The following is a 22984-nucleotide window of genomic DNA, read 5'->3' as shown; positions in this document are numbered from 1 at the left end:
GATGGGCCCACAGCTCCCTTATACACAGTATGATGGGCGCACAGCTCCCTTATACACAGTATGATGGGCCCACAGCTCCCTTATACACAGTATGATGGGCCCACAGCTCCCTTATACGCAGTATGATGGACCCACAGCTCCCTTATACACAGTATGATGGGCCCGCAGCTCCCTTATACACAGTATGATGGGCCCGCAGCTCCCTTATACACAGTATGATGGGCCCGCAGCTCCCTTATACACAGTATGATGGGCCCGCAGCTCCCTTATACACAGTATGATGGGCCCGCAGCTCCCTTATACACAGTATGATGGGCCCGCAGCTCCCTTATACACAGTATGATGGGCCCGCAGCTCCCTTATACACAGTATGATGGGCCCACAGCTCCCTTATACACAGTATGATGGGCCCGCAGCTCCCTTATACACAGTATGATGGGCCCGCAGCTCCCTTATCCACAGTATGATGGGCCCGCAGCTCCCTTATACACAGTATGATGGACCCGCAGCTCCCTTATACACAGTATGATGGACCCGCAGCTCCCTTATACACAGTATGATGGGCCCACAGCTCCCTTATACACAGTATGATGGGCCCACAGTTTCCTTATACACAGTATGATGGGACCGCAGCTCCCTTATACACAGTATGATGGGACCGCAGCTCCCTGTCATGATTTGGCAGTCTGCAGTCACATAAAGTGACTGCAGACATTTATTCCAAGCCTTTATCAACTTTATAGTAATAAATTGCTTATTATTAAATTATTAAAGCACCACTCTAGCAGGGGTTTTTTTCACCGCTGGAGTGGTGTTTTAAGCGCAAGTCCCCTGCCCCGGTCATTTACTCATCCTCCGGCGTATTCACTATTTTGCGGCACTGCTGCAGTGCCGCTGCTCAAACTTGTGAGCGCAGCTTCTGACTGGCCAGAAGTGAGAAGCTATGTCACAAGCGCTCAGTGTAAGACTATGAGGCTATGAGCACACGTTGCGGATTCGTGTGCGGATTTTTCCACACCGTTTTTGCAAAATCCACAGGTAAAATGTGCTGCGTTTTACATGCGGATTTACCGCGGATTTCCTGCGTTTTTTTGTGAGGATTTCGCCTGCATTTTTACACCTGCGGATTCCTATACAGGAGCAGATGTAAAACGCTGCGGAATCCGCACAAAGAATTGACATGCTGCGGAAAATACAATGCAGCGTTTCCGCGTGGTATTTTCCACACCATGTGCACTGCGGATTTGTTTTTCTATAGGTTTACAGTACATGGTACTGTACACCGCATGGGAAACTGCTGTGAATCCGCACCGTGTGCACACAGCCTGAGAGTGAGGAAGAGGCCAGAACGAGGCTCCCATAGACTCACATTGATTAGTGACCTCTGCGCTGCTCCATGAAACACTGGAGCCTCGGACAGGCCACAAACTGCAGGAGACGGAGCCGAGCGGAGACAAAAACAGATGAAAACGCCAGAAGGTGAGTATCAGACAGGGGGCAGGGCGTGCAAATTTTCAGCACCGCTCCAGCAATGAAATAAAAAATAATGCTGGAGCGGTGCTGTAAATGTGATGCAGCTCTTAGTTACTATATGGGGGCTTCGTATACTAATACTCATAAAAGACCCAGGTGGTACGTATCAAAAGCCCCCTACCCCCCATCTCCAGCCTCCCCGGACAGCAAATATTACATGTGATGGAGTACATCCCACCTCACCTGTCCCACCTCACCCACCTTCAGCCCCCACAACACCCCCATGGTCTTACATTCACACCCCAGTGCCCTGTCTCCCCTCCCCCACAATACCCCCATGGTCTCACATCCACCCCCTCAGTACCCTGTCCCCCCTCACCCACTTTCAGCCCCCACAATACCCCAATGGTCTCACATTCACATCACAGTGACATACCTGAATTTAATAAACCTAATAAGTCCCATCCCCACTTACTGATAAAGTTTGCACTGCAGGCAGGACCAGGAAGTGTCTAGGTGAAATGCAAGTGGTGGGCACTAGGACCCCGCGTGCCTGAGCCAATCCCAGCGTGCACAGAGTGAAGAGAACTGCAGCCAGGGAAAAGCTTCATAATCTCAGGTCAGACATTAGAAACCATTCACTGCAGGAGGGAGACTGCAGCCGCCACTGTGCTAGCAGCGTGCAGAGTCTCCGTTAGACAGGAGCAGACATTATACTGCTCTGCTCCTATGCGGTGTTCTGCCCCGTCACAGAAGTGGCCCTGGCTCCCGGTGGGCCCCTTCATGTGACAGGGCCCGGGGCGATGGCTCCCTCTGCCCCCCCAGTAGCTACGCTACTGCCTAGCTCCTTTGTTATGATCCATTACCTTCCTTGAATTCTGACCTCGAACAGTGCCCTGACTACGCCTCTGTCTTTCCTCTTAGTTTACGACGAGCTCGCATGGTATCTGACCCCGGACCTCTTCTCTACCCTGCCTGACAGCTTGTGTTTGAATAGTGACTAGGGCCACATTACAACAGTTTTTTTCCACCAGAAATGGATCCTATTTGTACGCAATGCGATCAGGTGACAAATCTGTCCCAGGTGGTTCAGGATCTGACCAGGGAGCACCACTTACTAGAAATGTCGCAGTTGCAGGGTCAGTTTTCTAGCACCTTGGGTGCTTCCCAGAGCCCTCCGTTGATGCCTGTATATTCTGATGTGCAGTTGGTGTCTCCCGAACCAGTAATGGCCCTCTCTGATAGATTTCTGAGGGAGAAGGACCAGTTTAGGGTGTTCAGGGAGAGTATAGGCTATTTTTTTTACCCTATGGCCCTGGTTATCAGGGAATGAGTCCCAGCAAATGGGAATGATTATGTCCTTACTGCAAGGGGTTCGTTCCTCAGACTTGGGTATTTTTTGTCCCCACATACCCCAGAATGGTCATCTGTTGATGCCTTATTGATACCTTATGGTTAATGTACTACAGAATTTAGGTCATGGAATCAAAGATCATGACCCTGACATGTGGGCCGCGCCACTGAGGATTATAGTACCGAGTTCTGAAAATGGTCCACTGAAGTCTGCGGAATGATGCAGCTCTCAGATGTCCGTTTCACTGAGGTCTTTTGAATACACTTAAGGGCACTAGCTCTGTTTACTCCACCCTGTTCCTTTGGGAAAGCTATGACTCGGGCCATTCGATTCGATTACAGGATTCAAGAGAGGTGAGATTAGCGATGGGGTTTCATTCATTTCCCTCAAAGCTGGCCACTCGCCTTAGGCAGAACCGATGGAAGCTGGAGCTCCCAACTCTCGGATCGTTGAGAAGAGACGTTTGTGCTATCTTTGACTACTGTGACCACTCTGGGCATTTCCTCAAGGACTGCTCGATACACCCTCAAGCAAGCAGGCTATAGGGAAACACCCACGTTTGGGTGATTGTCGAGGAGATCACCCAGAATTTCAGGTACCTTTTACTCCTCTGATAAAGTACTGCTGAATGTGGAACTACTTTTCCAGAACCAGTCATTATCAACATTTAGCTTTCATTGCCTATGGATCCACATCCAACTTCATTGATTTAGGTCTAGTTCATAGATTAGGGACAGTTAGGTTGGAAGGACCCATTCAAATCTTTGCCATTGACAGGACACCTTGTAACTATGGAATGCACACATGGAGTGGGAACACTTCACTCTGAGTCTATCTCCTACTTTGTTTTGGATAATTTACATACTGGGTTCATATTGAGGTTTCCACGGCTTTAAATTCACAATCCTGTAATTGATTGGTGTAGGAAGGATATTGTTAAATGGAGCCCCAATTGTCACGAGATGTCTTAGTTCTGTACAAATTTTCTCTGCTTGTCTGAAGAGTTTTCTGTGGTACCTGAAAGACTTCAGAGATGAGTTCTTGGGAAAAAAAAGATATTACCTCTCCATCATCCTTATGACCGTGAAATTAATCTTATCCCTAATGCCAAATTAACTAAAGCTTGTTTGTATAATTTATCAGGTCCTGAACCTACTGCCATGAAAGCATATGTAAACGAAAGTTTACGGAACGGTGATATCTGAAGAAGTAACTGCACTATGGTCCAACATGGACGACCTAGAAAATAGGCTCAGCCACAATAATATCAGGATAGTGGGCATTCCTGAAAAATCAGAATCCCGGCTGCTGCAAGAGTTTAGGAAAGAAGTCCAATCTCCCTTATAGAGAGGGCTCACCAGGTTCGCACTCATCCACTTCTTCCAGGGAGACCACCTCAACCAATCTTTGCCAAGATTCTTCATTTTAAAGAGCAGAATCCAATCCTAAACAGGACAAGAGACCATCAGGACCTAACCTTTAACCCCTTCATCCCAGAGTGTGTTTTCACCTTCATGACCGGGCCAAATTTTACAATTCTGACCAGTGTCACTTTATGTGGTAATAATGCTGGAACGCTTCAACAGATCCCACTGATTGAGATTGTTTTTTTCATGATATACTGTACTTCATCATAGTGGTAACATGACATACTATACTTCATCATAGTGGTAACATTTCTTTAATATGACTTAGTTTATTTGTAATAAATAAAAAAAACAGAAACTTGAAAAATTTAGAAAATATCGCAATTTTCAAACTTAATTGTTATACCCTTAAATAAGAGAGTGATATAACACAAAATAGTTAATAAATAACAATAAATAACATTTCCCACATGTCAACTTTACATTAGCACAATTTTTTAAACATATTTTTTGTTAGGTAGTTATAAGAGTTAGAAGTTGACCAGTGATTTCTTATTTTTCAAACAAAAATTTAGAAAATATTTTTTTTTTTTTAGGAACCACATCACATTTGAAGTGACTTTGAGGGTCCTATATGACAGAAAATACCCAAAAGTGACACCATTTTTAAAACTGCACCCCTCAAGGTGCACAAAATACATTCAATAAGTTTATTAACCCTTCAGGTGCTTCACAGGAATTTTTGGAATGTGGAAAGAAAAAATTAATATTTAACTTTTTGTCACAAAAATTTTACCTTAGACCCAAACTTTTTTATTTTTGCAAGGGTAACAGGAAAAAAAATGGCCCAAAAATTTGTTGTGCAATTTTTCCTGACTACGCTCATACCCGATTTGTGGGGCAAAACTACTGGGCTTGGAAAGGGAGGAGAGCCACTTGACTCTTTGAATGCAAAATTTGCTGGAATAATTAGCCATCCTCATGTTGCATTTGGAGAGCCCCTGATGTGCCTAAACAGTGGAAACCTCCCACAAGTGACACCATTTTGGAAACTAGATGCCTCAATGAACTTATCTAGATGTGTGGTGAGTACCTTGAAACCCCGGATGTGTCACAGAAGTTTATAACGTTGAGCCATGAAAATAAAAAATCACGTTTTTTCCACAAAAATGTTTTTTAGCCCCAAATGTAGCATTTTCACAATGGTAACAGGAAAAATTGGAACATACCTTTGTTGTGCAGTTTCTCCTAAGTACGCTGATACCCCATTTGTGGGGGTAAACTACTGCTTAGACTCACTGCAGGGCTCAGAAAAAGAGTTACATTTTGGAAAGCAGACTTTAATGGAAAGGTCAGCCTGTGTCATGCCTTGTTTCAAGTGGAAAAGGAAAACCCTCACAAGTGACACCATTTTGGAAGCTAAAAACAATATTTTAGCATAATGAATATGTTTTTGCATCATCATATGCTGAGAGCTATAACTAATTTTTTCTTGTATGAGCCATATTAGGGCTTGTTTTGTTGCGTGACAGTTTGCCGTTTTCATTTATACCTTTTTTTTTTTTTTTTTTTTAGATATGACTTTTTGAACACTTTTTATTCACTTTTTTGTGAGTCCGTATGATGAAAAAGCAACATTTCGGCATGTTTTTTATTTTTTTACAGCATTCGCCAAACAGAATAAATTGTGTGCCAGTTTTATAGAGCGGGTAGTTCCGGACGTGGAAATGCCAATTTTGTTTTGTCAGAAACGCTGCGTTTTGAGTGGCAAAATGGATTTTCGGGATTTGTGTGTACTTTTATGTGTTTTTCTATACTTTTTTACATATTTTATTTTAATTTTCTTCATACTTTTTCACAGTGGGACATGTATAATTTTTACTTTGATCACTTGTCTCATACACTGCTGTACTCATGTACAGCAGTACATGAGAGGAGTCAGTGTCTCACTGACACTGTGAGACTCGGCTTATGGCCGGAGTCACACTTAACGTATGAAAAATCGGTCTGTTTCTCTCACCCGAGAGTCGCAAAATGTTCTCCGTATGGTCATCCGTGTGTAATGCTTTTGCAATGCAATGATGAGATTTTCTCGCACCTATGTATCTGTATGACATGCGTATGGCTTTACATTTCTCACTGCTTTTCCCCAATGAATTTAATAGCTCAATGGGCTGAAATGAGGAAAATGTGTGTGTATTTCTCGCAAGTCACACTGATGATCCGTGTGGTGTCCTTTTTTTTCTCGCACCCAGACTTGCATTGGCGAGACTCAGGCGATATGCGCGTACAATCACAGCATGCTGCGATTTTACTCTCATGTAGAATAGGCCAGAGGAAAAAAAAAGTGATGTGAGCTTCCACATAGATTAACACTGGTCCGAGTCCTATACGATGTTTTCTCGCATAGCACTCATCCGTATTATACGCTAGTGTGACTCCGGCCTATTGCTGGATCTCACCAGCCACCATATCCTGGGGTCATCACATGACCTCAGGGTACCATGGTAACCATCGGGACCCGCAATTCTCATTTCGGGAGTCCGATGGTTACTAAGGGGGTCTTGTGACCCCTCTTGTAAGAACTTAAATACCGTTATCGTGATTGACAGCGGTATTTAAGGGGTTAGTCGGCCCTGATCGGTCGCAAAACCGTTCGGGACCGATACAGCACGTACATGACAGCTGACACCCACGGGAATCACCACCGCCACTATTTCCTTATTTTGCATTAACAACTGCCATTTTAATGCTTATTTTTGCATGTTCCTCACTATTAATGTTAGTAGTGTGTGTGTGCAAAATTTGGGGGCTCTAGCTGTTAAAATAAAGGGTTAAATCGCGGAAAAACTGGTGTGGGCTCCCGCGCAATTTTCTCCGCCAGAGTGGGAAAGCCAGTGACTGAGGGCAGATATTAATAGCCTAGAGAGGGATAATGGATATTGCCTCCCCCCCCGGCTAAAAACATCTGCCCCCTGCCACCCCAGAAAAGGCACATCTGGAAGATGCGCCTATTCTGGCACTTAGCCTCTCTCTTCCCACTCCCGTGTAGCGGTGGGATAAGGGGTAATAAAGGGTTAATGCCACCTTGCTATTGTAAGGTGACATTAAGCCTGGTTAATAATGGAGAGGCGTCAATAAGACACCTATCCATTATTAATCCAATAGTCAGGGCCGTATTTAGAATTTCTGCTGTCCTAGGCACTTTTAGTGCTGCCTCCCCCTTCGGCGAGTATGACACTATCGGCAGTGACTTTGGCAAGAATCGCTGATGTGAAAGTAGCCTTTTGCAGCAGATCCAGCAGTTTTTCTGCATCTGACGCATAACGGATCACTTACAGCAACACTGTGCTCGGCCTTATTCATTCCCTATGGGATTTGTGGCACTTGCCGTGATCTGGCAAATGCGGTATCATACCTCCCAACTTTTGAAGAAGGGAAAGAGGTATAAAGTTTGCGGCACCCATAGTGCGCTGCGGCAAATTTTAGGCCACACCTCTGACCACACCCATTTCACAACTAGTCACACCCATATCCACATCCCAACCACACCCATTTAGCACTGCTGATCACACTGTTTCATATACAATTATAACCCAAAAAAATATGGCCACACAGTGCTCCATACTGTATATTGGCCACACATGATGCTCAATACTGTATAATGGCCACACATGATGCTCCATACTGTATAATGGCCACACATGATGCTCAATACTGTATAATGGCCACACAGTTCTCCATACTGTATAATGGCCACACATGATGCTCCATACTGTATAATGGCCACACATGATGCTCCATACTGTATAATGGCCATACATCATGCTCAATACTGTATAATGGCCACACATGATGCTCCATACTGTATAATTGCCACACATGATGCTCCATACTGTATAATGGCCACACATGATGCTCAATACTGTATAATGCCCCCCTCCCATCTTGTATGCATGGCTCATCTCCCCCCCATCCTGTATGCATGGCTCACATTTCCCCCCCTGTATGCATGGCTCATATTCCCCACCCTCTGTATGCATGGCTCATATTCCCCCCGTATGCATGGCTCATATTCCCCTCCCCTCCTGTATGCATGGCTCATATTCCCCCCCTCCTGTATGCATGGCTCATATTCCCCCCCCTCCTGTATGCATGGCTCATATTCCCCCACCCCCTCTTGTATGCATGGCTCATATTCCCCCCTTCCTGTATGCATGGCTCATATTCCCCCCCCCCTCCTGTATGCATGGCTCATATTCCCCCCCTCCTGTATGCATGGCTCATATTCCCCCCCTCCTGTATGCATGGCTTATATTACCCCCCCCCCTCCTGTATGCATGGCTCATATTCCCCCCCCCTCCTGTATGCATGGCTCATATTCCCCCCCCCTCCTGTATGCATGGCTCATTTCCCCCCCTCCTGTATGCATGGCCCATATTCACCCCCCCCCCCTCCTGTATGAATGGCTCATTTCCCCCCCTCCTGTATGCATGGCTCATATTCACCTTCCCTCCTGTATGCATGGCTCATTTCCCCCCCTCCTGTATGCATGGCTCATATTCACCCCTTCCCCCTCCTGTATGTGCAGCGCCCCAGGGTCCTGGTCGTTGCAGTAATGTCATTCTTCCACCAGGGGGAGTGATGTTACATCTGAAGGCAATAAAGGAGATCCCTTTACCTGGTATCACAAACAACACAACACACTTCACACTCCAGTCCACCAGGGGGAGCTATGCTCCTATTTATTAGGGCACTCTTCACAATTAGGTAAAGCTGGAGGTCTGGATAGGAAGTTAGGCAGAAGCTGACTGGGCTTTACCCAGGCAGCACCTGTCAGGCAGCCAGAGGGGAAGGAGGAACATCTAAGAGCTGCAGACAGAGTGGTCCCTGACAGGGGTGGGATCCTGTCAGAGGCCTAGCCAGAAGGCCACGGAGCTGCGTCGGCCCGGCGTGCGGCAGCATCCTAAGGAAGGACACGAAAGAGAATTGTATTGTCGAGGGTGAGAAACGAAGTCATAGCAAAAGGAGAGGAAACCAGAAGGAGTTCTGCTTTCCAGCAAAGACAAAATTGTAAACAACCTCTAATTTTTACTTGTTAACAGCTGGTTGGAGAATATTAAAACTTAACCTTTATTAAGTCAATTAAAAGAATATATAAAAAAAAGTGCGGGAAAATAGTGCAAGAAAAGTGCTTGTGCTTCAACCATAAGTGCAACATAAAAACCAAACAAGTAACAATTGCACATACCACGTATCTACTTAAAGAGCAATGGTTCCAATCATTTAGGCAAGGATACTAAATCTGTTTTCCTGCAAATCAAAGATCCCTCTTTTTTGGGTCTCCGTATGCTCAGTCACACCATAGAAATGCCACTATATTTAATACCCGCCTTGTAAGTACAACAAAGACACAAAAAAAAAAAAATATCTGCATATATAGGTATCAGCGCAGTCAATATCTGACCTTCAGTTGCGTTTTTATTGTGTGGTCGAATTGGGCACCGCCAAAAATACGCAAGCGCCCCTTATGGTGATTACGTGGTAGTGCAACATCAATGCAAGCTCACAATATCTCTATACCATACATGATATATTACCCCAGACTCGGTCACCAGAATACATAATACCTCCCACCCGGGGAAGGCATGTTCAGTATATGACACGAATAGGTATATTTCTTTAAAGCAAGATTTTTATACTCATCTGAAGGACCAGATATTTCAGCCGGTGCCTTTATCCGAGTATCCAGGTTCTCATATTGGGCATTGCTCTGTACTTTGCCATGCCTTCCTAGCCTTTCCGCAGTTAATGTCTCCCTACGCGATTCGTCTTTCAACTCATCAGGGGGGTGGCGACATCAAATCTATAATGAGCATTGCTGAATTCATGATCTCCTTACTTGTCTTAAATAGACTCCATGCATATTCCCACATCGCGTGGTTCCGGACGTCGGCAAATCACTTCCGGTGTTCGAAATGCTCATGCGCCGGGACGTATACGTCACATCCGGGACTTGGGCCGCAAGCGGTGAGCGTTGAAGCGCTTACGTCATCTCCGGCTACTAGTCACATGAGCAAATGTGTTGTACCGCTGCCGTATTGGTCATGTGACCATATGAACTTATTTCTAAGACAGCTTCTAGGGTGGTGAAGGATAAGCACCCACTTGGATGTATGTAATAGCGCGACAACACTTTATTGTCTGCCGCATTATTGTTATGTACCGGCAGGGGTCACATGACCAATACGGCAGCGGTACAACACATTTGCTCATGTGACTAGTAGCCAGAGATGACGTGAGCGCTTCAACGCTCACCGCTTGCGGCCCAAGTCCCGGATGTGACGTATACGTCCCGGCGCATGAGCATTTCGAACACCGGAAGTGATTTGCCGGCGTCCGGAACCACGCGATGTGGGAATATGCATGGAGTCTATTTAAGACAAGTAAGGAGATCCTGAATTCAGCAATGCTCGTTTATTATAGATTTGATGTCGCCACCCCCTTGATGAGTTGAAAGATGAAACGCGTAGGGAGACATTAACTGCGGAAAGGCTAGGACAGCATGGCAAAGTACAGACCAATGCCCGATATGAGAACCTGGATACTCGGATAAAGGCATCGGCTGAAATATCTGGTCCTTCAGAGGAGTATAAAATTCTTGCTTTAAAGAAGTATACCCATTCGTGTCATATACTGAACATGCCTGCCCCGGGTGGGAGGAATTATGTATTCTGGTGACCGAATCTGGGGTAATATATCATGTATGGTATAGAGATATTGTGAGCTTGCATAGATGTTGCACTACCACGTAATCGCCATAAGGGGCGCTTGCGTATTTTTGGCAGTGCCCAATTCGACCACACAATAAAAACGCAACTGAAGGTCAGATATTGACTGCGCTGATACCTATATATGCAGATTTTTTTTTTTTTGCGGCTTTATTGTACTTACAAGGCGGGTATTATTATAGTGGCATCTCTATGGTGTGACTGAGCATACGGAGACCCAAAAAAGAGGGATCTTTGATTTGCAGGAAAACAGATTTAGTATCCTTGCATAAATGATTGGAACCATTGCTCTTTAAGTAGATACGTGGTATGTGCAATTGTTACTTGTTTGGTTTTTATGTTGCACTTATGGTTGAAGCACAAGCACTTTTCTTGCACTATTTTCCCGCACTTTTTTTATATATTCTTTTTATTGACTTAATAAAGGTTAAGTTTTAATATTCTCCAACCAGCTGTTAACAGCCAGAAGGAGTTCTGCCCTGCAAAAGGCTGCCTCCTTTCGCGCAGGATCCGGTAGCTGAAACACCGAGGGAGCAATCGTCTCCAAGCCTTGCTCCAGAGACCGGCAGGACAGATAATTCCACGTTACCTGCCCGACCTATACCCAGGAGGCACGGTGGCAACTTGGGGCTGGGGCGTGCTAGAGGCCCTGTAAAAAGCCTCAGGCCATCAGTCATATGGGTTTGTCCTATCCTTACCATCAGGGGGACAGAGAGAGAGACATAATATCTAGAACATCTACAACAGTTGTGAGGACCTTATGAGAGGCTCAGCAGTAAGGCACTACAACATCCAGGCGCTAGAGGAAGGCTACTGATTTCCACCGGATTCTGCCTGCCCTGTGATCTGGACTGTGGACGCTGAAGCCTTCAGTAAAAAGGTAAAGAGACTGCAACCTTGTGTCCTCGTTCTTCACTGCTCCTCACACCATCCACTATCTACACTCTGGGAAGCCCTGGGGATACACTTCGCCTGTGGGAAGGTATACCATCTAGCTGCCATAACATCACCCCAGCGTACCCCTCACAGCAGCGTCGGTCACCCTGACCGAATACCACAGGTGGCATCACGAACATTATCCCTTTAAAGACCTTTCCCCCAATTTACAACGGACGTCCCTAGGGCCACGGACCGGGTCAGCAACCATGACATCCCCCTTGAGAACCGAAGGACCCGGTACCGAGTACCCCGCCACCCTTGGGGACGATCCATATGCATGGCTCATTTCCCCCCCTCCTGTATGGTATGCATGGCTCATCTCTCAACCCCCCCACTCCTGCTCCCATCTTGCATGGCTTGGCTCCCTGTCCTCCTTCATCCCCCCCATCCCCTGTCCCCCCGTCCCTCATACTCTCCTTTCTCACACCGCGCGGCCGCGCTGAACATCCCTCTAGCTCTGTCCTGTCTCCCGGCTCAGCACCTTCTTCCTGAGTGAGCGGTCATGTGGTACCGCTCATTAAGGTCATGAATATGCCCATATTCATGACCTTAATGAGCGGTACCACGTGACCGCTCACTCAGGACGCGCTGCAGACGCTGAGACCAGGCATCGCTGGAGCAGGGTGAGTATGACGTCTTCAAGGAGGGTGGGTGGGAGGCTGGGGGGCGGTCGGTCGGGAGGTGGCCCAGGACTTAAATTTAAAAAAAAAAACCTTGCTCAGGTGCCGCCCCTCGCATCGTCCCGCCCTAGGCACGTGCCCTCAAGTGCCTAGTGGCAAATAGTAAATGGTTAATAAAACACACACACATATATGTGTATTTTAATGAAATAAAGACACAGGGTGTTGTAATAGTTTATTATACTCTTAATCCAAATGACGACCCTCGTTCTGTAAAAAAGGAAAAATAAAAAAACAACAATATCCCATACCTTTCTGCTGTTACAGTCATGTCCCACGATGTAAATCCATCTGAAGGGGTTAAAAAATTTTACAAGCAGGAGCTCTGCTAATGCAGCTGTGCTCCTGCCTGTAAAATCTGGGGAATGAATTGAAAGCAGGGGAACGTAGCTACCTAGACTTGCGGTGCTGCGCCTCCTGCTGGCATAACCTCATATGAACTCGAGCATGGGAATTTTTCTTTATATTTTCTCACGCTCAAGTTCATATGAGGTTATGCCAGCAGGTGGCGCAGCACCGCAAGTCTAGGTAGCTATGTTCCCCTTCTTCCCATTCATTCCCCAGATTTTACAGGCAGGAGCAGAGCTGCATTAGCAGAGCTCCTGCTTGTAAAATTATTTAACCCCTTCAGATGGATTTACATCATGGGACATGACTGTAACGGCGGAAAGGTATGGGATATTGTTGTTTTTTTATTTTTCCTTTTTTACAGAACGAGGGTCGTCATTTGGATTAAGAGTATAACAAACTATTACAACACCCTGTGTCTTTATTTCATTAAAATACTTTATTCCTAATGTGTGTGTGTTTTATTGACCATTTACTACTATTGGATTAATAATGGATAGGTGTCTTATTGACATCTCTCCATTATTAACCAGGCTTAATGTCACCTTACAATAGCAAGGTGGCATTAACCCTGTATTACCCCATATCCCACCGCTACTCGGGAGTGGGAAGAGAGAGGCTAAGTGCCAAATAGGCGCATCTTCCAGATGTGCCTTTTCTGGGGTGGCTGGGGGCAGATGTTTTTAGCCAGGGGGGGCCAATAACTATGTTCCCTCTCTAGGCTATTAATATCTGCCCTCAGTCACTGGCTTTCCCACTCTGGCGGAGAAAATTGCGCGGGAGCCCACGCCAGTTTTTTCCGTGATTTAACCCTTTATTTTAACAGCTAGAGCCCCAAAATTTTGCACCCACGCACACACTACTAACATTAGTAGTGAGGAATATGCAAAAAAAAGGAATATGAAAAGGTTTACTGTATGTAAACCATGTCTCATATCCTGTCGGGTTTGGGAAGGAGATAGCAAAAGCCGGCAATTGAATTACCAGCTTTTCTGCTATCTAGCGCTGTATGAAATATACATATATATGTGTGTCTCAATGACACATATATATATATATATATATATATATATATATATATATATATATATATATATATATATATTATTATTTATTGTTATAGCGCCATTTATTCCATGGCGCTTTACAAATGAGGAGGGGTATACATAATAAAAACAAGTACAATAATCTTAAACAATACAAGTCATAACTGGTACAGGAGGAGTGAGTGTATATATATATATATATATATATATATATATATATATATATATATATACACATACACACAGGGGTTGGACAAAATAATGGAAACACCTGGAAATATCAACAAAAGTTAATTTGGTATAGGTCCACCTTTTGCGGCGATTATAGCCTCAATTCTCGGAGGTATGGATTCATACAAGGTGTGAATTGTTTCCACAGGAATTTTAGCCCATTCTGCAGTTAAAACACCCTCCAGTTCTTTGAGCGACGATGGCAGCGGAAATCAACGTCTAACTTGAATCTATAAAATCGACCATAAATGCTCAATAATGTTGAGGTCCGGGGATTGTGGGGGCCAGATGAGATGCTCAACTTCATTAGAATGTTCCTCGCGCCATGCTTTAACGATTCTAGCTGTATGAATTGGTGCATTATCATCCTGAAAGATGGTGTTCCCCTCCGGGAACAGTGCTTGAACCATTGGGTGCACTTGGTTGCCCAAAATGCCTAAATAATCTCGGCTGTTAATTCTTCCATGAAGGGATATCATTGGCCCAGCGGATCTCCATGAAATGGCACCCCAGATCATCACAGAACCTCCACCATGATTTATGGTTGGCAGAAGGCAGTCTGGATGGAATGCTTCTTTCAGCTGTCTCCAAGCGTACACTCGGCCGGAGGTCAGAAATAGGGTAAACGATGATTCGTCTGAGAATATCACATGTTTCCACTGATCGAGGGACCAATTCTGGAGGTTTTTACAGCACTCTAAACGCTTGGAAACATTTGTCATTGAGAGCAGCGGTTTTCTAATTGCAGTTCTTCCGTTGAATCCAGATTTGTGCGGCTCCCGACGAACAGTTTTCGTGGAAACTGGGTTCTGTAGGTGTTCATTGAGCTCAGCAGTGATTTTCGGAGCCGTGGTCTTGCGATCATCTCTCACAATTCACTTTACAGTCCGACGGTCTCTCTCAGTCAACTTTGACTTTCGGCCGGACCTGTGCTTTGCTGCAGACGTTTTTCCTTCTCTTTCAAACGCAGTCTTTACTTTGGAGACAGTACCTCTTGACACGCCAAGCATTCGGGCACTTTCTGTTATACTAGCGCCTGCCATACGAGCACCAACAATTTGGCCTCTTTGAAAATCTGAGAGGTCTGCTATTGGTATCAGGTTTTCATCAATGTACTTACAATTCAGCAAAGCAAACAGTTAATTTACATACACATATCACAAATAATCAACTACAAAACATTACCATATGTCACGGTTTGCATGTTTATATCATGTTCGAAGATTATTATGCCAAAATGTTAGGTGTTTCCATTATTTTGTCCAACCCGTGTGTGTGTGTGTGTGTGTATGTGTATATATATATATATAATCTCCCTATACTATGTGTGCGGATTTTTTGCGCAATACGCTGACAAACGCAGCATGCTGCGATTTTCTACGCCCGTAAAATACGGCAGAGAAATATATGGCAGATAGGAGCTGCCCCATAGAGAATCATTGTGCAATGCGTAGTTTTTGCGCCTCTCATACGTCCGTAAAACTCTCTAGTGTGACACCGGCCTTAGTTCGCACCTGTTCACACAAGTTTTCTGATTTGGAAGTGCCAGTCAGTCCTTTGTTATTTGTATATTGACTCTTCGACCGAGCACTCCACCCTCCAGCCTAGAGCGGATTTAATTGCCGCAGGATCCTACATACCTATAAATTCAGGTTTTAACCTAAGAGAGGATTCACATATTTTCATATCAATCAAATTTACCACTAACATGAAGGACAATCAGGGACGGCGTTAGGGGCAGGCAGACCACGCAGCTGCCTAGTGCCCCAGCTCTTCCAGGGCCCCCCAGCCAGTGGTGTGCCACTAATAACGTCACATCACGCAGCCACTATGGGGCCCAGTGCCACCCACATCGTTCATTCAACTTATCGACATCATAGACGGCGATACAGTTGAAAGCAGTGCTGGAGGAGAGAGCGCTCCCTCTCCCATATCTCACACTCAGCGGGCACGCGATGACATCACTTCATTGTCCACCATGCTGTGCCAGCAGAGGAGCTGATGAAAATGGAGCAGAGCCTGGAGCAGCGCAGAGAACAAGGAGGAGGGGTGAGTAATTGTGTGAGTGTGTATGCATTATTGTGTGTCTGTGGCAGCTGCACTATACTGTGTGTTGTGAGAGAGCTGCACTATACTGTGTGTTGGTGGCAGCTGCACTATACTGTATTGGATCTGCACTATACTTTGTGTGTTGGCGGACCTGCACTATACTGTGTGTTGAGAGAGCTGAACTATACTCTGTGTTGGTGGCAAGCTGCACTTTATATGCAACGTCCGCAGCAGTACTTCAGCCAGCCTGATGGGACCCTGATGGTGCAGAAGGTATGCCGCAGAAGGGACATTATATTCATGTGACGGGAGACCAGGGCGCGTAAAGCACATACTCTCAGCCACGACTAAGGTTAATTTCCGCCCTGCAGCGGGGTCCAAGTGCGGCAGCCGCATGGTGTCAGAATACTGTCCTGCCCTGCACATTAAGGTCTCTTTCACACTTCCGTTTTTTACAATCAGTCACAATCCGTCAAAATGTTGAAAAGACTGATCCTGTGCAGATTTTAAAAAACAGGTGCACTGGGTCCGTTTTTTTTACGGATCCATCGAGGCTATGTGCACACATTGTACATGTGTCTTCCCGCTGCGAAAACGCATGCACAACAACCCAGGTTAAAAATGATTTTTAAAAATCGTGATATTCTTACCTTCCGGCGTCCACGCAGCCTTCCCGATGCTCGCAATGCTGCCGGCAGCTCCCATTCCCAGTAATGCCTTGCGAGCAATGACCTGTGATGATGTAGCGGTCTCGCAAGACCGCTACGTCATCAGGTCATTTTGCAAGGCATTACTGGGAACGAGAGCTGCCAGCAGCATCGCGAGCATCGGGAAGGCTGCGTGGACGCCGGAAGGTAAGAATATCAAGATTTTTTATTTTTTTTAACATATCTTTTTACTATTGATGCTGCAAAGGCAGGATCAATAGTAAAAAGAGAGGGAGAGAGAATTTTCCTGATTGGAAATTCTTCCACGCATGCTCAGTTTCAAAAGACGGAACCCGTCGCTGGATTGTTGCTTTTGACAGCGATGGATCCTGCTTCCATTATAGCCAATGACGAGCAGCGCAGGATCCGTCGCTGAGCGATTTTCCAACGTACAGAAAAAACGTTCCTCTGTACGTTGTCTCTGCCGGACGGACTGCAATTTTACGACGGGTCCAGCGCACGACGTATGAAACGTGAGGCCATCCATCACAATCCGTCGCTAATAGAGGTATATGAGAAAAAAAAACGGATCCGGAAAAAACATTTGCTGGATGTTTTTTTTTTTTTCACAAAACGACGCATTGTGACGGAAAAAGAAATACGGAAGTGTGAAAGAAGCCTAAGCCCCATAGCTGCTGGGATCCAGCCCTATCTTACATGGCAGGGTCCCTGTACTCGGCTTATCTTATTCATGCCACTGGGACGCCTGCCCTCCGTGCTCCGGTTTGTTTGCTTTTTTTCAACGTGTTGTTTTTTCTTTCAAGGGAAATAACATGTCTGTGCTTCAGGTGTTTCTACTTGTAAAAAATGCTTCAAATTTGCCTACAAGAAAAGCAGACAAACGCCCCAACACTTATATTGTGTTTTCTGGAAGTGAATTTTAAAGGCAGGAGAATCCAAGTTAAAAATACAAAAACCAGTGTATGAATATGCCGCTAAAGCCACCTGCACGGAGCTCATGGAGTTCCAACCTCCTCACCAACAAAAACTACCGCTCTGTGCTCCTCTCCAGGATGCTACCTGACGGGCCCGGAGAGCACGGGTCACCACTATGCCCGGGCACTACCGCCGCCTCAAGGGAAAAACTCAGGGCGACAGAGAATCCGTGCGGTGACGAGCTGTGGGCGGAGCCTGCACTACCAGAGGAGTGTCACAAGGGGCGGTGCAGCCTGCAGCTCAGCCTATCACAGGCCTGCGCCGTCCTTCCCCCGGGGCCGCCGCCTCCGCAGCTGAAGGGCAGGTTGCGGCCGACAGATCTGTTCTTAGTGGGAGCGCAAATATCGTCTGACTCGCAGAGTGATAGCGTCTAATGACCGGGAGAACGTGTTCTGCGGGGAGAATGACGAGTAAGGTGAGCGCAGCCGCACAGCGGAGAGGGAGGGGATAGAGGGGAGGGGCAGCCAGGGAAATACACAGATGTAATGTACAACCATACTCATAGGGATATGTATATGTGCGACAGTAATGTACAGTCATAGATATGTGTATATACACTAGTAATGTACAGTCATAGATATGTGTATATACACTAGTAATGTACAGTCATAGATATGTGTATATACACTAGTAATGTACAGTCAGATATGTGTATATATACACTGCAGTAATGTACAGTCATAGTTATGTGTATATACACTAGTAATGTACAGTCATAGATATGTGTATATATACCCTGTAGTAATGTACAGTCATAGATATGTGTATATACACTGTAGTAATGTACAGTCATAGATATGTGTATATACACTGTAGTAATGTACAGTCATAGATATGTGTATATACACTGTAGTAATGTACAGTCATAGATATGTGTATATACACTGTAGTAATGTACAGTCATAGATATGTGTATATACACTGTAGTAATGTAGTCATAGATATGTGTATATACCCTGTAGTAATGTACAGTCATAGATATGTGTATATATACACTGTAGTAATGTACAGTCATAGATATGTGTATATATACCCTGTAGTAATGTACAGTCATAGATATGTGTATATACACTGTAGTAATGTACAGTCATAGATATGTGTATATACACTGTAGTAATGTACAGTCGTAGATATGTGTATATACACAGTAGTAATGTACAGTCATAGATATGTGTATATACACTGTAGTAATGTACAGTCATAGATATGTGTATATACACTAGTAATGTACAGTCAGATATGTGTATATACACTAGTAATGTACAGTCATAGATATGTGTATATACACTGTAGTAATGTACAGTCATAGATATGTGTATATACACTGTAGTAATGTACAGTCATAGATATGTGTATATACACTGTAGTAATGTACAGTCATAGATATGTGTATATACACTAGTAATGTACAGTCAGATATGTGTATATACACTGTAGTAATGTACAGTCATAGATATGTGTATATACACTGTAGTAATGTACAGTCATAGATATGTGTATATACACTGTAGTAATGTACAGTCATAGATATGTGTATATACACTGTAGTAATGTACAGTCATAGATATGTGTATATACCCTGTAGTAATGTACAGTCATAGATATGTGTATATACACTGTAGTAATGTGCAGTCATAGATATGTGTATATACACTGTAGTAATGTACAGTCATAGATATGTGTATATTCACTGTAGTAATGTACAGTCATAGATATGTGTATACTCACTATAGTAATGTACAGTCATAGATATGTGTATACACTGTAGTAATGTACAGCCATAGATATGTGTATATACACTGTAGTAATGTACAGTCATAGATATGTGTATATACACTGTAGTAATGTACAGTCATAGATATGTATATATACACTGTAGTAATGTGCAGTCATAGATATGTGTATATACACTGTAGTAATGTACAGTCATAGATATGTGTATATACACTGCAGTAATGTACAGTCATAGATATGTGTATACACTGTAGTAATGTACAGCCATAGATATGTGTATATACACTGTAGTAATGTACAGCCATAGATATGTGTATATACACTGTAGTAATGTGCAGTCATAGATATGTGTATATACACTGTAGTAATGTACAGTCATAGATATGTGTATATACACTGTAGTAATGTACAGTCATAGATATGTGTATATACACTGTAGTAATGTGCAGTCATAGATATGTGTATATACACTGTAGTAATGTACAGTCATAGATATGTGTATATACACTGTAGTAATGTACAGTCATAGATATGTGTATATACCCTGTAGTAATGTACAGTCATAGATATGTGTATATACCCTGTAGTAATGTACAGTCATAGATATGTGTATATACACTGTAGTAATGTACATTCATAGTTATGTGTATATACACTGTAGTAATGTACAGTCATAGATATGTGTATATACCCTGTAGTAATGTACAGTCATAGATATGTGTATATACACTGTAGTAATGTACAGTCATAGATATGTGTATATACCCTGTAGTAATGTACAGTCATAGATATGTGTATATACCCTGTAGTAATGTACAGTCATAGATATGTGTATATACACTGTAGTAATGTACAGTCATAGATATGTGTATATACACTGTAGTAATGTACAGTCATAGATATGTGTATATACACTGTAGTAATGTACAGTCATAGATATGTGTATATACACTGTAGTAATGTACAGTCATAGATATGTGTATATACACTGTAGTAATGTACAGTCATAGATATGTGTATATACACTGTAGTAATGTTCAGTCATAGATATGTGTATATACACTGTAGTAATGTACAGTCATAGATATGTGTATATATACCCTGTAGTAATGTACAGTCATAGATATGTGTATATACACTGTAGTAATGTACAGTCATAGATATGTGTATATACACTGTAGTAATGTACAGTCATAGATATGTGTATATACACTGTAGTAATGTACAGTCATAGATATGTGTATATACACTAGTAATGTACAGTCATAGATATGTGTATATACACTAGTAATGTACAGTCATAGATATGTGTATATACACTGCAGTAATGTACAGTCATAGATATGTGTATATACACTAGTAATGTACAGTCATAGATATGTGTATATACCCTGTAGTAATGTACAGTCATAGATATGTGTATATACCCTGTAGTAATGTACAGTCATAGATATGTGTATATACCCTGTAGTAATGTACAGTCATAGATATGTGTATATACACTGTAGTAATGTACATTCATAGTTATGTGTATATACACTGTAGTAATGTACAGTCATAGATATGTGTATATACCCTGTAGTAATGTACAGTCATAGATATGTGTATATACCCTGTAGTAATGTTCAGTCATAGATATGTGTATATACACTGTAGTAATGTACAGTCATAGATATGTGTATATATACCCTGTAGTAATGTACAGTCATAGATATGTGTATATACACTGTAGTAATGTACATTCATAGTTATGTGTATATACACTGTAGTAATGTACAGTCATAGATATGTGTATATACCCTGTAGTAATGTACAGTCATAGATATGTGTATATACACTGTAGTAATGTACAGTCATAGATATGTGTATATACACTGTAGTAATGTACATTCATAGTTATGTGTATATACACTGTAGTAATGTACAGTCATAGATATGTGTATGTACACTGTAGTAATGTACAGTCATAGATATGTATATGTACCCTGTAGTAATGTACAGTCATAGATATGTGTATATATACCCTGTAGTAATGTACAGTCATAGATATGTGTATATACCCTGTAGTAATGTACAGTCATAGATATGTGTATATACCCTGTAGTAATGTACAGTCATAGATATGTGTATATACACTGTAGTAATGTACAGTCATAGATATGTGTATATACACTGTAGTAATGTACATTCATAGTTATGTGTATATACACTGTAGTAATGTACAGTCATAGATATGTGTATATACCCTGTAGTAATGTACAGTCATAGATATGTGTATATACACTGTAGTAATGTACAGTCAGATATGTGTATATACCCTGTAGTAATGTACAGTCATAGATATGTGTATATACACTGTAGTAATGTACAGTCATAGATATGTGTATATACCCTGTAGTAATGTACAGTCATAGATATGTGTATATACACTGTAGTAATGTACAGTCATAGATATGTGTATATACACTGTAGTAATGCACAGTCATAGATATGTGTATATATACACAGTAGTAATGTACAGTCATAGATATGTGTATATACACTGCAGTAATGCACAGTCATAGATATGTGTATATATACACAGTAGTAATGTACAGTCATAGATGTGTATATACACTGTAGTAATGTACAGTCATAGATATGTGTATATACACTGTAGTAATGTACAGTCATAGATATGTGTATATACACTGTAGTAATGTACAGTCATAGATATGTGTATATACACTGTAGTAATGTACAGTCATAGATATGTGTATATACACTGCAGTAATGTACAGTCATAGATATGTGTATATACACTGTAGTAATGTACAGTCATAGATATGTGTATATACACTGCAGTAATGTACAGTCATAGATATGTGTATATACACTGTAGTAATGTACAGTCATAGATATGTGTATATACACTGTAGTAATGTACAGTCAGATATGTGTATATACACTGTAGTAATGTACAGTCATAGATATGTGTATATACACTGTAGTAATGCACAGTCATAGATATGTGTATATACACTGTAGTAATGCACAGTCATAGATATGTGTATATACACTGTAGTAATGTACAGTCATAGATATGTGTATATACACTGTAGTAATGTACAGTCATAGTTATGTATATATACACTGTAGTAATGTACAGTCATAGATATGTTTATATACACTGTAGTAATGTACAGTCATAGTTATGTATATATACACAGTAGTAATGTACAGTCATAGATATGTGTATATACACTGTAGTAATGTACAGTCATAGATATGTGTATATACACTGTAGTAATGTACAGTCATAGTTATGTATATATACACTGTAGTAATGT

General features: G+C 42.8%; 1 protein-coding gene across 2 annotated transcripts in view; it reads left to right on the top strand.

The window, feature by feature from the left end:
• The first annotated feature begins 18178 nt into the window (after positions 1–18178).
• Positions 18179–22984, top strand: part of TCAIM (T cell activation inhibitor, mitochondrial) — a 123962-nt gene continuing 119156 nt past the window's right edge. Inside the window, exon 1 of one of the 2 annotated variants that reach the window (XR_013216849.1) lies at positions 18179–18336. The gene's annotated coding sequence lies outside the window, so the exon portion shown is untranslated. The remainder of the gene's footprint in view (positions 18337–22984) is intronic. The other variant, XM_077268980.1, reaches the window with a different exon arrangement.

This window comes from Ranitomeya variabilis, chromosome 6 (genome assembly GCF_051348905.1).
Source record: "Ranitomeya variabilis isolate aRanVar5 chromosome 6, aRanVar5.hap1, whole genome shotgun sequence".
In the NCBI taxonomy this organism is placed as follows: domain Eukaryota; kingdom Metazoa; phylum Chordata; class Amphibia; order Anura; family Dendrobatidae; genus Ranitomeya; species Ranitomeya variabilis.
The sequence above is the reverse complement of the archived record's forward strand: the minus strand, read 5'-3'. Positions and strand labels throughout refer to the sequence as shown.